Below are 15,868 nucleotides of genomic sequence, written 5' to 3'. Positions count from 1 at the left end.
TAAAAACAATAATAAGAGTTACTGAGCTATCACTATATTTCAGGTACTTTCATCGTCAGTGCATTATATGTAGGAACTCAAATATTTTCCCCACTACCTATATTACTTTAAATAATAAATAATGAATTAGGAAATACATGTAAAACACTTAGCATCATGCCTGGCTCAAACTTATGCTCAATGCGCAGTTATTATAATACTGTGTTACTTGATATAGCTGTAGTGTTTTTAACAAAATTGTCTTTCACTGGAGGCCTGACCACCGTAGGGTCAGTCAACTAACAGAGGAAAGCACTGCTATAAAAAGACAGTAAGGATTAATGAAATGAAAAGTTCAATGAAAAATATGTCAGTCCTGAAAGCTCGGTGAGAAATATGTCAGTCCACTGACTTTGGTTTCAGTGTGAGTTTCCATGACAGCTCTTACCATGAGAAAGTCTTTTGCCATTTGCCTCTGCTTCCCTTTTATCAAACACTGGTGATAAATTCCTAAAAATGTAAGCCTTCGGTGTATAGGCTAATGAATTAATATTGAGTATTCAAATATGCATGAAGTTATTACCATTTCCTCTCCTCCAGGGTACTGCTGAGCCTATATTTAGGAATTGGCTGTGTTTTATTGTTTTTATCCAACATTTACATCACTACTGAAATGTGAATGGTTGGGAGTCCATAGTACATTTCTAGAAATTGATCTAATTGTGGTTTTAAGTATAGATTTACCTCAGGATCTCTGTATGGGTTTTATAAGCCAACAGAATCGAGTCCTTCACGCCTAGCCGGCCTTGTTAGATGGAATGCAGGTAAGAGAACAGGGGCTACTTTGATCTCCCTGTGGTAAGTTTGACATGGAAGTTAGCTCAAACTTCATATGAAAGGGAATGGTAAAATCAGTAGACTGATTCTGAGTTGGGTCACAGATCCTGTTTTATGTGAATATTGAGCACATGTGCTAGGAAACACTCAATCTCTTTTGTTAAGAAATGTGTGCTATGATGATACCAGGTAATTGAGTTTATATATCAAATCATGATGCTGTATAGTTTTCTTTAGGAGCAGGGATCCCTGAATTTAGGGATAGTCTTTGCTTACTTCACCTACACACCTTAATAAGAAAAGCTACACATTGGCTCTATTCTTAATCTTGAGATGAATGCCAGTTAAAGAAATATTCTGGGTAGGACCTTCACCCTAGGAGAGGAAATAGATTCTGTTCTAATAAGAATGAGGCTAACATGGAGCTATCATGTGCCGGGCACTTTGCTTGGTACTTCCTTCTATGTCATCCCATTAACCCTCCTAATCTCACAGGAAAAGAGTTGTAGGTATTCTCATGAGGAAAGCCAGTCTTAGCTAGGTTAAATATGGTCACTCAGAGTCAGAGCTCAGAAGTGGCAGAGTGAGGATTCTATTCTAGAGTGACTGGACTTCAAAACCTATGCCCTTTCTGCTTGTGTTCCTCATGCTGAAGAGCAATCATCCCACAGAGGGGCTGGTTGATTTTCCAAAAAGCCAGGTGTCCCCTACTGTCATTCATGTGCCTGGATGTCAAGGTAGAATTGATGTGAGCTTCTTGAAGCCACCGGGAACGGTACAATCATTTGAAGCAAGAAGGTTTTGTCTGTCTGCTGATATTACCCTTGTTCAGGAAAACAAGAAAAAAGTTATTATTATTTTTCCCTGCTGAAGTTGTCTCTGCAATAGTCAAGGCTAGCTCCCTGAGGTCAATTCCTTCACAGCTATTTTTCCACCTTACAATGCTATTTGCTGATTATTGGCATTTGATACTCAAAACAGTATTATGGGAGAATTAAGACATACCAGTTTGCCCAGACACTGAGACACAAATAAGTCAAGTAGCAAAAGTCACCAAGTAACCAGATTTGTCTTGGAGAACAGACATTCCAAGTCTGAAAGCCCATTTCTTCTCCACCTTGCTGGGTTTTGGCAGATGCTGGGTTACTGAGGCCCCTGTGCTGTGAATTCCCTGAGTATCTCACAGTGTTTGTGTACTGCTTTCTGCATATAGCTAGCCAGCGGAAATATTGAATTCCCATTCCATTTCCTCACCTTCCAGTCACTCCATAGCACACTGTGGGCTCTGTCACCAATGCTTTCATGGAATTACTCTGTAAGACACCACACAGAACCTTCTTATTGCTAAATACAGTGGGTGCTTCCCAGGCCTTCCCTCTGTGTTAGTGTTGGTGTTGAGCACATCCTAGGTGAAACACACCCTTTCCTTGCCTGCGACTATGTGTGCCTTGATTTTCATAACTCTCTGTTGTTTCTTTTCCATTTCAGTGTCCTTTGCTCATCCTTTAAATATTGATGTTCCTCAGGGTTCTGCCTCAAGTCCTCTTCCTTTTGATTTTACACACACCCTCTACATAACGTCTGTCTGTCCTCTGACTGAAGTTGTCACCTGTCCATAGATGCTCCCTAAGGAGGTTGGCTGGGTCCAGATTTCTCTACTGAGGTTTTAGCCTGGCACATCTTGTTGCCGATGGATGTGCGACTCTGTCCCCTCCCCAACTCAGCAGGTCTAACCCTATCCCGGATGGAGCTCATCAACTCTATCCTTTCTCCATCACAGCTTCCTGATAGCCCTGTCTGCCAATCTCAGTGATCAGCATCACCGTAGGCTTGGTTGGTTGACTAAGCTGAAAAACTGGATGTGATTCTTGAAACCCCTCTCCCCTTATCGCAAATGCACACAAGTCCTGTCAGAGTAAGGTCAACATAGTTCTGACTTAATTTTTCTAAACTCCAGGGTTCTCTTTAGTCTGATGGGGATAATTTTCCCTACTTTACGGGATTGTTGTGGAGATTAAATAAGTTATCGTACCTTGCCATTCTGTCATATGCCTGGCATGCTATAAGTGCTCAATAAATGTCTGCTATGTTTCTGTTGCTGTCACTGCAGCCAGTCTTGCCCCATGTCCCTTCCTATGCTCCATCTCCATGCCAGAGTTAATCTATAATATGCAAATTTGATCATTGCACCATCCTCAAATGGCTTCTCATTGCTGTTAGAATAAAATCTATACTTCTTGCCTGATATTCAAGGCCCTACAGTATACATTCCTACCCCTGTATTTCTCCAACCTTATTTCTCCTTTTTCCTTCACATCTCAACTTGGATAGTTGCTTTCTCCTGGAAGCTTCTGACAATCCCAACACTTTTGGGTGGGCTAATTATCCTTTCTTCACATTAATGGATCCTACCCTAACACTTACCAGGCCATGCTATAGTTATTTATATTTATATCTAAACCCTGCAATAGTCTATAAGACCTTAGAGTTTAGGGATTGGGTTCATTTCAATCACTTTCTCTATTTCTGTAACTAGCATAGTATCTGACATTTAGTAGGTATTCAGAAAATATTAATTGAATGAATGAATAACTTCAACCTTTTAACACTGAATTTTATACTAACATACTAAAGTAACTTTTAAGATCAACCAAAATGTCTCATTTGATTCAAGGTAAACCAGCAATTCCTTTATTTGGTGCAGACAAATTTTTAAAATAGTATAAAAGAAGTAGTATGTTAAAATGTAAACTGTATATAATCAGAGAAGGAAATAATAAAGCTTTTATTTCTTCTAATTTCTGCATTTGGCCAAAATTGGTTTTTTTTTTCTCATTTAAACTTGGATTTTCTCCATAGCTTATAGTTCTTAGGCAAGTTGGAAAAGTTGGTGTTAGTATAGCTTATCTGTAGTATCAGGACCACAGCAAGCGGATTCTGGGAAAGTTTCATAGCATAGCAGAGAGACTTGTGATTGGTAATTTGGCTCTTCAGAGGTGAATAAGTGGTAATGACTTTCAAGTTATTGAGCTGTATTTCTCAGAATTATACTCAGATACTATATGCTAGTAGTTTCTAATTTTTTTTCATCCATCCTTCCTTTCCTTAATCTGTCAAATATGTGATTGTTATCAATTGAGTGTCTGACATGGTCCAAAGCCTTATTAGGGATTGAAGAAGATATAAAAGAAATACATCTATTTCTGGATCTTCATGTGATCTTACTAAAGAGATATTCGTTTTCATGAACAGATGATAATACAAAGAAGCACACAGTAAGTGCTAACCAAAAAACCCATGGGCATAGGAAGCTAGTGAGCATAGCAGTATTAATCAGAGGAAGTGGGGGTCAAAGGTTGGGACAGATGGGAGTTGGATCCTTTGAGAGGAGATATATCAGAATTCTAGGTAAGGGTCATGGGGCAGGCAAAGTCACAGTGAAGGTAAAATACAAGACTTATTGGAACTTTTTTTATATAATAAAGAGTTTGAGTTGCCTGGGTGGCTCAGTTGGTTAAGCGTCTGCCTCCAGCTCAGATCATGATCTCATGGTTCATGGGTTCAAGCCCTGCCTCCGGCGGTCTGCTGTCAGCACAGAGCTCCTTGGGATCCTCTGTCTCCCTCTCTCTCTCTGCCTCTCCTCTGCTCACTCTCACATGCTATTTCTCTCTCTCACTCAAAAAATAAATAAAAACATTAATAAAATAAAATAAAATTAGAATAGAGAGTTCAAGTATGCTTTTGGAGGGCGATAAAAGCAGTAGGAAGATTGGAGACAGATAACCAAAGTTCTTCAGTGTTAGGACTTTAGATTCTTAGCAGAAGGAAAGTTTTTCATTTTTGTTTGGGGAGCAGAGTGACAATGGCAGTGTTTCAATAGACATAATCTTTTTTTTTAATGCACACCAATTTTTTTAATGTTTATTTGTTTTTGAGAGAGAGAAACCAAGCATGAGTGGGGAAGGGACAGAGAGGGAGGAAGACGAAGCAGAAGCCGAAGCAGGCTCCAGGCTCTGAGCTGTCAGCACAGAGCCTGACATGGGGTTTGAACCCATAAACCATGAGATCGTGACCTGAGCCGAAGTTGGACGCTTAACTGACTGAGCCATCTAGGCGCCCCTCAATAGAAGCAATCTTATGGGGATATAGGATAAATAGCGTGGGAAATGCATTAGGTAAGATCAATGGGAAGCTCCCAACTTGTCAATTCAGTGGTATCTGGGTGCCTACGTGTCAGTCGTAGGTGCCAGTCCCAAGTTTGTACTCCTTTATACTCTTAAAAATCATTGAGAACACCAAAGACCTTCACTATATGTGGTTTATATCTAGTGATATATACCATTATAAAATTAATGTGGACTACAAATTTAAATATCTAATATATTAAAAATAACAGTAATAAGCCCATACCATATTAACATTTTTTAATGAAAACTTAATTGTGTTTTTCATGACAAAAAATTAGTGAGAAGAATGGTATTGTTTTATATTTTTGTAAAACTCTCTAACAGGTGGCTTAGTAGAAGACAGGTGTATTCTCATATATGATCCTGTATTCAGTCTGTTGTCACATATGTCACATAGCTTCTGGAATATCTATTATTCACTCATAAAAGAATGAAAATGAAGTCTTGGTATTATTATAAAAGTAAGTTTTACCTGACACATACAGTTTTGGCAATCTGTAGGGGTGCCTGGATCACACTTTGAGAACCTCGGTCTTAAAGGATTTTTCATAATATTGGGGCTGTGGTGGATAAGGTCATTCCTTGTATGCAGAGGTGAGATGACTTTGAAGGATGAGCTCACCCTTGTGACATTTGCCCCAGTCCTGACTGGAGAACAGTCACATCTTCTACACCTTATCCCTGGGGGAACTGAGTGGGAGGCCCTTGGTAAGCAGCAAGGCCCACAGACCTTTAGATCCTGGCAGCCAATGGGAGAAGGCTGTCCTCACTGGTGATGGAAAGTAGGGGGGTTCCTGCCATCTGGAGGCAGGTCAAGGTCAGAAAGTCAAGAATCCTGAGTATCTGTGCTCTGATACCATGCCAGGCTTTTAGAGGTGAGAGGGCCTTGAGAAACTGCATGTGGATGGGACAGGGCTGAGACATGGATCAACAGCTATGGTAAAATCAGAAAAGTCTTTAACTTCTTTTAAAAAGTGTGTCATAGCTTAAGTTTTTTTTTTCTCTAGTAAAATTAAAAAAAAAAAATCCAGCTTGTCTTAACTGTGTTTGGAGGAACCTAGAAAAAGAGATTGAAGAAACTCCCCATGATTTAACTTTATTTTTCTAACTGAAACAGGAATACACATACATTGTCTAAGACTTTGGGAAATATAGAGAAGCAGAGAGGAAAAAATGAAAATCACTCATAATTTCGTCACCCAGAAAGAAACACTGTTAATATTTTGAAGCATACATTTCCAGATTGTATTTAACCTTATTTATAGCAATGGTGTCATTTGATACGTATTGTTTCATAATAGTATTATTTCCCTGAACAATGTATCATAAAACAAGGCATTTTCTTTAAATGATATATATCGGAAAGGCCCTTTTTGTCTCTTTTTAAGGAACAGTTTTGAGAGTGAATGTGAACATGTGTGCACACACGTGTGTGTGTGTGTGTGTGTGTGTGTGTATGCATGCATTCTGGGTGGAATGCCTCTGCAGTCTAGTGGCTTCAGTAAGAAGTGTAAGAAAAATTGAGGAAAAAACGGAAAAATGAATCGGGAAAACAGAGTTGGGATCGCTTGATTAGCCACCTCTTAAACCTAGAGATCAGGTGTCTAGAATGTTCTGTGCAAACCCTAGAAAAAAGTCCCTTTTATCTTAAAATTGTGTTGAAAAAACACTGAAGAGGAAATTAAGAGGGAAAAAGTTCAGGAGAATGTTGGCTAGTGTGACTCAGCTCGTATATATGTTGAGCAATATCAAGGGCGTTTGGAAAGTGGTGTTCACGTTCCTTGTGACTAAGTTTTGGTAGTTCCATTATTGCGTCAGTAACGCATCTGGAAGTGGTGTTTTCAATCATCCTGGCTTTGAACACGCCTGCTGCCAGTGTGGAGCGTCGAAATCCCTGGTTCCATGACGTTGTGCAATCACTCCTGAAAGGATGAACAAGGACCATTCACTTGTTTCATGGTCAGAAATGGCCTCCCAGTTGTTAAACTCAAACCACCTTTTTAACACTTCAATATTTAAGTTGTTCCATTGGGAGCTTTGGCTAGTTGCCACTTGGAACCACTCTAATGTATACTGTACATTCTGTGCTTGTTTGCTTTTTCATAATTTTGTTTTGGTTACTACTATGAACTTAAAATGTTTTCAATTGTCTCTGAAAAATACTGTGAAGACAAGTGAGGGGTTCATGTATGCATTTACTCATGCATTCATTCCACAAGTATTTACTGAGCCCTACTGTGTGCCAGGTGCACAATGTTATATTATTAGTATTAGTATTCATAAATACTGTGGTAAAGATGATCTCAAGGATTCCAGAGGTTTCGTTCTCATTAAATAATTATTTTGGATCTTCACCTTTTCCTCCTCTCAATGCATTCCTAACAACCTATGGCCAGTTGTGCAGGTCTCACAGTCATAAGGTTATGTGATCGTAGCTCAGACCAATGAAGCAACCTGGTCACCCCTCTGCTTGAGCTGCAAAAACATGGAATTGAAAGTAGTAACACAGAAGCAAAGCATTTAAAATGGCACACATCCAGGGGTTCCAGATTTGATGATCCTTTTACAAGAGTAGTTCATGGCAATGTAGTACATGGCCATGTGGATGCGTGGCTGAGGGTGCTGTGCCAGGTTTTGGGCTGTGTGCTGTGTGAGTGTGGTCATTCTGCCTGCCCAACGTTCTTGTTTGGGTGACCGGTAGGAAGGCTATTTGAGGGCCAAAGAGTCACAGCCATCTTGCATTTCCTCCTTAATTCTCACCGTGGTGAGAAAACCTGGCTGATGCTTGGTTGTTCTCGAGGTTTCTCCTTGGGTAGAGTGCTAAATATGATCTAAGAGTAATTTAACTCTATGACTCAAGTCACTTGAGGGCCAATGAGTATACTCCTTGCCAGGGTCTCAATGGTTCTCTCTTTCATTATTTGTGTTCTTCTCAGTGTTCAGCCAACAAAACATACAGGTATTGCAGTAAGAGAGTTGGTTTAGAAGTCAGAAAATGCAAAAAGACATTGGTTTGAATTCTGTCTTAACATTTATGAGTTGTTTCATCTTGGACAGCTTACTTTTCTAAGTTATCATTTCTTCATCCCAGATTTCTCCTTAAACCTACTTTAGTAATTGATGTTGGAATTAAAGGAAATGATGTATATTGAGCATATATCTTTTATGTGCTTCTCAGCACGTAATAAATATTCCTTATAAAATTCATTTGTCAACTAATCACATACTTACTTGCATTACTGATTTCTGCCTGGCAGAAGTTTTTGTGGCTCGTATCTTATCTTCCCAGCCAACAAACACACTAACCTAGCATTTCAGCCTCAGCACGTGTATCTCATCTTCCAGGAAGCCTTCCCAGATCTCTTCCCTCATAATACCTTGCACATATCTTTACTGTTCCCCTTGTCACATTGTGCTATAGCTATTTCATTTGTATATATATGTATGTTTTATCTACTGAATGGTGAGTTTATTGAAGGTGGAACCATGTCTTATTCTCAGCATCTATCAGAGCACCTGGCCCAGAGAAGATGTGATCGACCTGTGTTTGGTGAATGAATATATAAGTGTCAGTGAGGGAGAGGATGGATTGGCTTTGATGAGAGTAGAACAGATGAAGATTTTGGATGGAATCTTATTCAGACTCTTACCTGTCATATCTCTTCAAAGAATGGGACATGAGTCATTCACTTGGTATAGGGAAGGAGGAGTTGTTTGGTTTTCATCTCAGCTACATACATGGCAAATTCCAGAAGGTAGCTGTAGTCCTTGCTATAAAACAACAGGTGTGGCAGAGCAGGGCAGGGTAGAGAAGTCACTAAAAGAAAAAGAGGTAGACAGGGATTTTTTTTGGACTTGGATTCTTTTTCTTTCTTTCTTTCTTTTTTCAATTTTATTTTAGAAAGGGAGAGAGAGTTGGGAAGAGGGGCCGAAGGAGAGAGGGAGCGAGAGAATCCCAAGCAGGCTTTATGTTCCGTGCAGAACCTGGTACAGGGCTCGATCCACGATCCTGGGATCAAGACCTGAGCCAAAATCAATAGCCGGACGCTCAACTGACTAAGCCACACAGGTGCCTCCAGACTTGGATTCTAATCCCAGTTCTACCTCCCGCTCCCTTAGGGCTTAGTAATGAAATTTAGTTTGTGTGATTCAGTTACTTGACATCCTAAAAAACTGACTGGACTAGATGTTTCATTCTAACTTTGATTGCCAGTGAGTCTAACTGCATTACAAGGTGCTCCCTTTTCCTACATTTACCTTCACAAGAGAGAACACAGCACAACTAGCAGTGTCTTGACTGGGTTTGTGAACTGCTCAGCTTCCGCAGAAGCACATGGAAAACCAGAATCTGAAACTGTCTTTGGGGTGAATTTTGAATGGAATGATATTTCACTTTTGGTGTGGTGTGAAGGCCTTTGCACAGTGGGTACAGGTTCAGGTGGTCCTATTGTTCTTTATTATTTAATCTGTGCCATTTGACCAGACAGCAAAGTATAGAAAACCACCTATGTGTTGAGAAAAGGAAGAATGGAGAAGGTTTAAGGTGTGGAAAAGCTTGTCTTTTTGTTTCCTGGTAAGTTCTGAATGTAGCATTCATTTTGTAGCTTTAAAAATGTCTTTTAGAATGATTACTTTGTAGATCAATCCAGAGTCTTTCATTTGTACGTGAAAAAACCTTCATTTTAATTAGCTTAAGTCACCAAGGGAATTCATTGTCTCAGGTCAGTGAAGAGTCAAGGGGCAGAACCAGCCTTGGGCAACGTTGTATACAGGGAATTAACAACCCAGTTCGAAACCTGTCTGTCTCTACACATTAGTTCACTTCTTTCACATCCTGGAAACATGGCCTAAGGGAACCCCAGGCTTGTAGCAATCCTAGTCAAAAAAGATTTGTTTCAAGAGCTCTACCAGATAGTGGACGGGAATGGGTTACGTGTTCTCTGGTCAGCCCCAACTACATCACATAGAAGGAGGCTCCCGGGGCAGGAAGGTGGTCTGTTACTGGAAGACGGGGATCTCAGGCAGGCAAGAACAACAGGCATTCACTGTATTTTACTGACCTAGAGGGTTTCTTATGTTTTGGGCTTATCTCACTCCTTCTTGTTTTCTGGCATCTTCTGCTGCTTTTGCACAAATTATATATGTGTTCCCAAAGCTCCAAAGCATTTCTCTTCTTTCCAAACTCTGTTGATCTGCCCTCTCCCCCCCTTCTCCCCATGCTCTTATCTCCTTACAGAAGACAGTCATGTCCTTATCTCTGGACTCTACCTTTCTTGGAAAAAGCTCACTTATCATTTCCATCTGGTGTTTCACAGGCCTTGTAACTTGACATGTCTAAAACCAAACTGGACATGACCCTCCCAAATGTATTTCTTTTCCCATGTGCCCCAGTCACACCTGTGGCAACATCCCCTCTCTGTCTACTCTCTCAGAGGCCCAGCCACAGAGTTGTTTTTGACTGTTTCCTCTGCACATCATTTCTCCCTTACAGGAACATTCCTAGCTCTTGATCATCCTGTCTTGTGAATTTATCACCTTTTCTCTGGTTTTATAAACATTGGTGTGTGATTTATTTCTGCCACAATTATTAGGTTTCTTGATGGAGGGTGTTAGGACTTACCTTTGTGCTAGTTCTTTCTTGGTTGTCAACCTTCCACTTCCTCCACCTTCCTCTTCCCCCATCAGTATTATACCCATATGTATATGGTTCTAGAAATTTGTTCATTTGTTAAATGAAGAAAATAATTTATGCAATGTGTAGTACACTTACATGGTTATTATATTTGTAATATAGTACAACAATGGTTGAGGCAATAAGAACAGATTGTCTTCAAGAAATATTGTAGCAGGGGAGAAGGGACCTCAGTGTAGAACTGGGCTCATTTCCAAATACATCACGGACAAGTGGCAATTTATAACCAAGGAACAGGGTGGGGTCAATGAATGGAAAATTACCAGGAGGGAGGAAGCATTAGGGATTTTGTGGGGGATGGGGGGCATTACACAAACTTAATAGGATGCTTGCTGAAGGCAAGCCAGGGTGATCAGATCTCCAGGATGGAGGATTCTTGCTAAAATTGGACAATGCAGGCCCTATGAGAATGGAGGGAAGGTGGAGGCCTCACAGGGTTAAAGGAGCCTGACCAAAGTTTAGTCAAGTACAGGGTCTGTGTCATTAACTATGCTGTGTCATTTCAAATCTTGCCTAACTCATTGGCATTTATTATTAGCAAGTTTTAACTGTACAAAATGTTGGGGGAGGAGGTTTCTCTAATCATTCAATCCTGCCCCTGTCCCTGCATTAGCATTTCCACAAAGATATGTCCTGCAAAAGAAGCAAAAAACAAAACAAAACAAAACAAAAAAAACCCCAAAAAACCCCAACAAGAAGAAACCAAACCCAAAACTTTGTCTCATCAGAATTGGTGAGGAAGAAGGAGTAGGGAAAAGAGAAGAAGAAATGCATGGAACTATTTGGTTAAATGGTTTTGGATATAATTTGAGATCTCATTTATGATATGCCTCTAAACCCTTTCACCTCTACAACTTCCTAACTTGGGTGTTTCATCTATATAAGACCCATTTGAGATCGCCTTAATGTGGCCAAGAGACTAAGGGAGTTTAAATCAGAAATTGAGAAAATGTTTTTAGGAAAAAAGTCAACCCACTGAACTTCAGGGTGTCTGCTGGCTGGACTTAGCCTCTGATAGCACAAAGCTCAAAGGGCCACAGCAAGTGTCCAGGTGATACTCTTGACAACAGCAGTGTTGTAAAAACAAATAGATGCAAAGGAGAAAAGCTCATGGGTAAATGTAAAGCAAGATGGTAAAAAAGCTCAGGAAGTTTTATTAAGACACGTACTCTTCAGGCCCATCTTCCTGGATTGTTTTATGAGGAGCTCTTGTACGTCCCACTGCTTTTATAATTTATTCACTGTTTGTTTTGGAGGTGAAGGGGTGTGTGTTTGAGAGGATGTTTGACCTTCCTCAATGGTTCAGCCGGTTCTGCTGTCACCTCGCTGCTCCAGCTTTGGGCTCTCATCCTGTTTGTCCCCGCTCTGGGAAACGCCGCCCTTTCTTAGACAACTGCTTTCTTTGTTTCAGGTTCAACTTTGTTAAATCAAAGCATTATGGAAATTGAGATTGTAAAGCCAAATAGGTGGTTGTATAAAGCTATTTGCATCCTACTTGCTGGTAGATAGCTGTTTTAAATCAATCAGGCCTGTGCCCTTAATCCAGTTTTGCCACACTGCTAGGGTTCTGGTTGTACTCTGTCCTCATTCTCATTATAAGCTAAGGCCTAGAGTTTTGTTTTTTTTTTCTTTTTTAAGTTTTTCTTTAAATTTCAGTTAGTTAACATACAATATTATATTAGTTTCAGGTTTACAATTTGGTGATTCAACCCTTCCATACAACACCTGGCGCTTATCACAAGCACCCTCCTTGATCCCCATCTCATATTCCTCCCCCCTCCCCACTCCCCCAACCATCAGTTTGTTCTCCATAGTTAAGAGTCTGTTTCTTTGGTTAGGCAAGGCCTAGAGTATTGTCATCTCTCCACCTCCTTGTTCTTTCTGGAGATTGAATAGTTGCCACTATTCAAAGTGTGATTATCTATGACCACCTGCCCAGCCAAAATTTCTACACAGACGCTGCACAGATCATCAAGGCTTTCAGCTGTCTTACACAATTGTAGTCCTTTGGCTGCACTATTTTTTCTTTTTCTTTAAAAAAATTTTTTTTAAACATTTATTTATTATCGAGAGACAGAGAGACACAGAGCGTGAGCTGGGGAAGGTCAGAGAGAAAGGGAGACACAGAATCCGAAGCAGGCTCCAGGCTCTGAGAGAGCCCGACATGGGGCTTGATCTCACAAACTGCGAGATCATGACCTGAGCCGAAGTCGACACCTAACCGACTGAGCCACCCAGGCGCCCCTGCATTATTTTTTTCTAACTGTATGTTAAGAGGGTGTCTTTAATGATATACAGTGAGCAATTAAAGCCTTTTTGAGGGTAGTGATTTCAAACTCTTAACTGCCATTTACAACAAAAAGGTGAATGTTACATTGTGACCCAGTGTCTGTATTCATGGTATGTATAATGTGTAACTGAAGCAAAAGTTTCACTAAATAATACTCTTGTTATGAGTGATCCACTCTATAGTTTCTATTATATTTTCTACCTTCTTACAAAATGCTGACTGTGACCTTGTAAGTGGATTTTCTGACCCACCAATGAGTCACAATTTGAGTCTGTAAAGAACTGCCAAACGATCATCAAGTTTTAGGAAGTCTAGGATGCTAATTCTGAGAAGACTTTGGAAATTATTTATGGGCAGCTTCCCCCTTTCATCCTATTTTATATTTGGAGAAACTTGAAGTCCAAGTAGGTTAAGACTTCCTGTGAGGAAACAGTGCTGTCTTATGTGTAGGCTATTACCCACATTTACTCCTGGAATCATGCAGTGGGCAGTTTACCCACATGGACTCTAATTTTTGAGTCTCGGAATTATGCTTCTGGGTAGTTTCATGGTAATGAATAAATCTTCCTTCCTCCTATGGAACTATTTTCTCCGTCCATTAGATTGTTATACCCCTAATCTCTGCCTAAGAGAAGACTGTGAGCTGAGCATTGAGTTGGTATCTCTTCTTCAAAGGATGGCACACAGCTATCACTGTCACGAAACCAAACCCACTGTCATGGTTTGAACAAGGAACAGATTTAGGCACATACTTAGCCATTAAAAAAAACAAAAAAAGAAGTCCAAATGTGCATTTTCTTTAAGGCAATTGCACTTTTAGTTTTGATAACTGCATACACCTTGGTGTATTTGATGTTTTCTCATCTTCCCTTAATAATCAGTAGTGATCTCCTTGTTCTCACGTCTTACATCACATCTTAGTTTCATTGTTTCTATTGTGAAGGAAATCCCAGGGCTTCATGGTCAAACAATTCACGTAAACTTTTGAGTTCTTAAATACCATTCATAGAGTGTTGATCAGTTTGGGCTGCCATAACAGAATACCATAAACTGGATAGCTTGAACAATAAAAGTTAGTTTTCTCATAGTTCTGGAGACTGGAAGTCCAAAATTGAAGTGTCAGAAGGGCCATTGTCTGGTAAGGGCTCTGTCTTTGGATTGCAAATGACTGCCTTCTACCTGTCTACTCATATGGTGGAGAGAGGGGAAGCAAGTTCTTTGGTGTCTTTCTTTTAAGACCACTAATCTAGTTGGACTGGGACCCCACTCTCATCATATCATCCAACCTTAATTATCTCCCAAAGGAGATATTTCTTTATTATTATTATTTATATATTATTTATTTATTTTTTAATGTATTAAAATTGNTCAGTTTGTTCTCGGCATTCAAGAGTCTCTCATGGTTTGCCTCCCTCCATCTCCCCCACTATTTTCCCCTTTCTTCTCCCCCATGGTCCTCCATTAATTTTCTCCTAATCCTCCTATACGCGCAAACATATGATATCTGTCCTTCTCTGCCTGACTTATTTTGCTCAGCATAACACCCTCAAGTTCCATCCCTGTTGCTACAATGCATAGAGGCACATGCACCAATGTTCAGAGCAGCACTCTCAACAATAGCCAAAACATGGAAAGAGCCTAAGTGTTCATCAACTGATGAATGGATCAAGAAGATGTGGTTTATCTATACAATGGAATACGACATGGCAATGAGAAAGAATGAAATCTGGCCATATGTAATGTGTTTTTTTTTTTTTTTTTCTGAGAGACAGAGAGAGACAGATTGTGAGCAGGGGAGGGTCAGAGAGAGAGGGAGACACAGAATCTGAAGCAGGCTCCAGGTTTGAGCTGTCAGCACAGAGACCAACATGGGGCTTGAAGGCCCCAACTTTGAATATTATGTTAGGAATTAGGGCTTCAATATGGGAATTTTGGGTGAACGCAGTCTATAGTACAAAGCTAAGTAAGATCTTAGTGGGGTTTAAATATTGGCTGGAGCATGCAAACAGCTTTTCTCAATTGTACTTATTAAAGTTAGACTCTTCTGTTTGAGTGAATGGATATTTTTCACACTCTATAATTCTTACAATTATTAACAATAGTAACACATTTAGTTTCTTTTGTATTCCTAGTAATGCAAGTATGTGGACTATAGTTTATAATTAAACTATGCTCAAGAGTAAAGAGCAAAATGATACCTTTAAAAAGTTATTTTCATAAAGAATTTTTTCCTAATGCAGATTTTATTTCTCACTAACAGTTAATGAATTTCTATGCAGACTAGCACTATTTTTAAAACCTTATGTAGTATAGAACAGCTATCCTATCATTGAGAACAATATATATTTTAGGCAACTACCATATATACTAAAGACATACTTTAAAACAACTTTTGTATATTGGAATTATTATTGCTGTCTAGGAGCATGGATGAGTTTCCTAACTGAGAAACTGTAGAGGAGCCAGATGTTTGTCTACAAGAAATGTTACAGAGAGCCACTCCATCAGCTTACGCAAAATATACATTCAATCTAAAGAAAAACAGAGAGGGGAGACTGAGAATGTAGAATCATTTTAAAACTGTTTAGAACCTATTGGTCCACTTTTTATATTTTTAAAGTTCTTGCAAATCCCCAAACTAGTTCTTACCTTTTGGGCTGCTATAGGTAGAATGCCGCTCAAGAAGAGTTTTTTGTTGTTTTTGTTGTTTGTCTGGGTTTTTTTTTTTTGCTATTTTTTTCTTGTTTCTAGGTTTAAAGAGGTGTGGGTTGTTTTAAAATTTGGAGCTTTTGTGTAAAGTTACTGCTGTGTGTCTAGATAAAGTATCCTGCGTCTCCTTATGGTATCTTTGCTTGCATGCTTTTACTATGTTAACACATATGT

The 15,868-nt window shown here is 39.6% G+C and overlaps 1 protein-coding gene and 1 long non-coding RNA gene across 4 annotated transcripts in view; one reads left to right on the top strand and one right to left on the bottom strand.

Annotated features, from left to right (window-relative positions):
- Window positions 1-15,868, top strand: part of SLC39A8 (solute carrier family 39 member 8) — a 74,933-nt gene that overhangs the window by 10,233 nt on the left and 48,832 nt on the right. The window lies entirely within an intron of this gene.
- LOC144224627 (uncharacterized) lies at window positions 5,389-15,803 on the bottom strand. The gene is made up of 3 exons (XR_013333099.1): window positions 15,635-15,803; window positions 8,654-8,820; window positions 5,389-6,925 (listed from the first exon to the last, which is right to left on the bottom strand). It is a non-coding gene; the product is annotated as an uncharacterized LOC144224627 (long non-coding RNA).

The sequence above is a fragment of the Crocuta crocuta genome, unplaced genomic scaffold (assembly GCF_008692635.1).
Source record: "Crocuta crocuta isolate KB4526 unplaced genomic scaffold, BGI_CrCroc_1.0 scaffold92, whole genome shotgun sequence".
NCBI lineage: Eukaryota > Metazoa > Chordata > Mammalia > Carnivora > Hyaenidae > Crocuta > Crocuta crocuta.
Note: the sequence above shows the minus strand (reverse complement) of the source record. Positions and strands in the feature narration are given on the sequence as shown.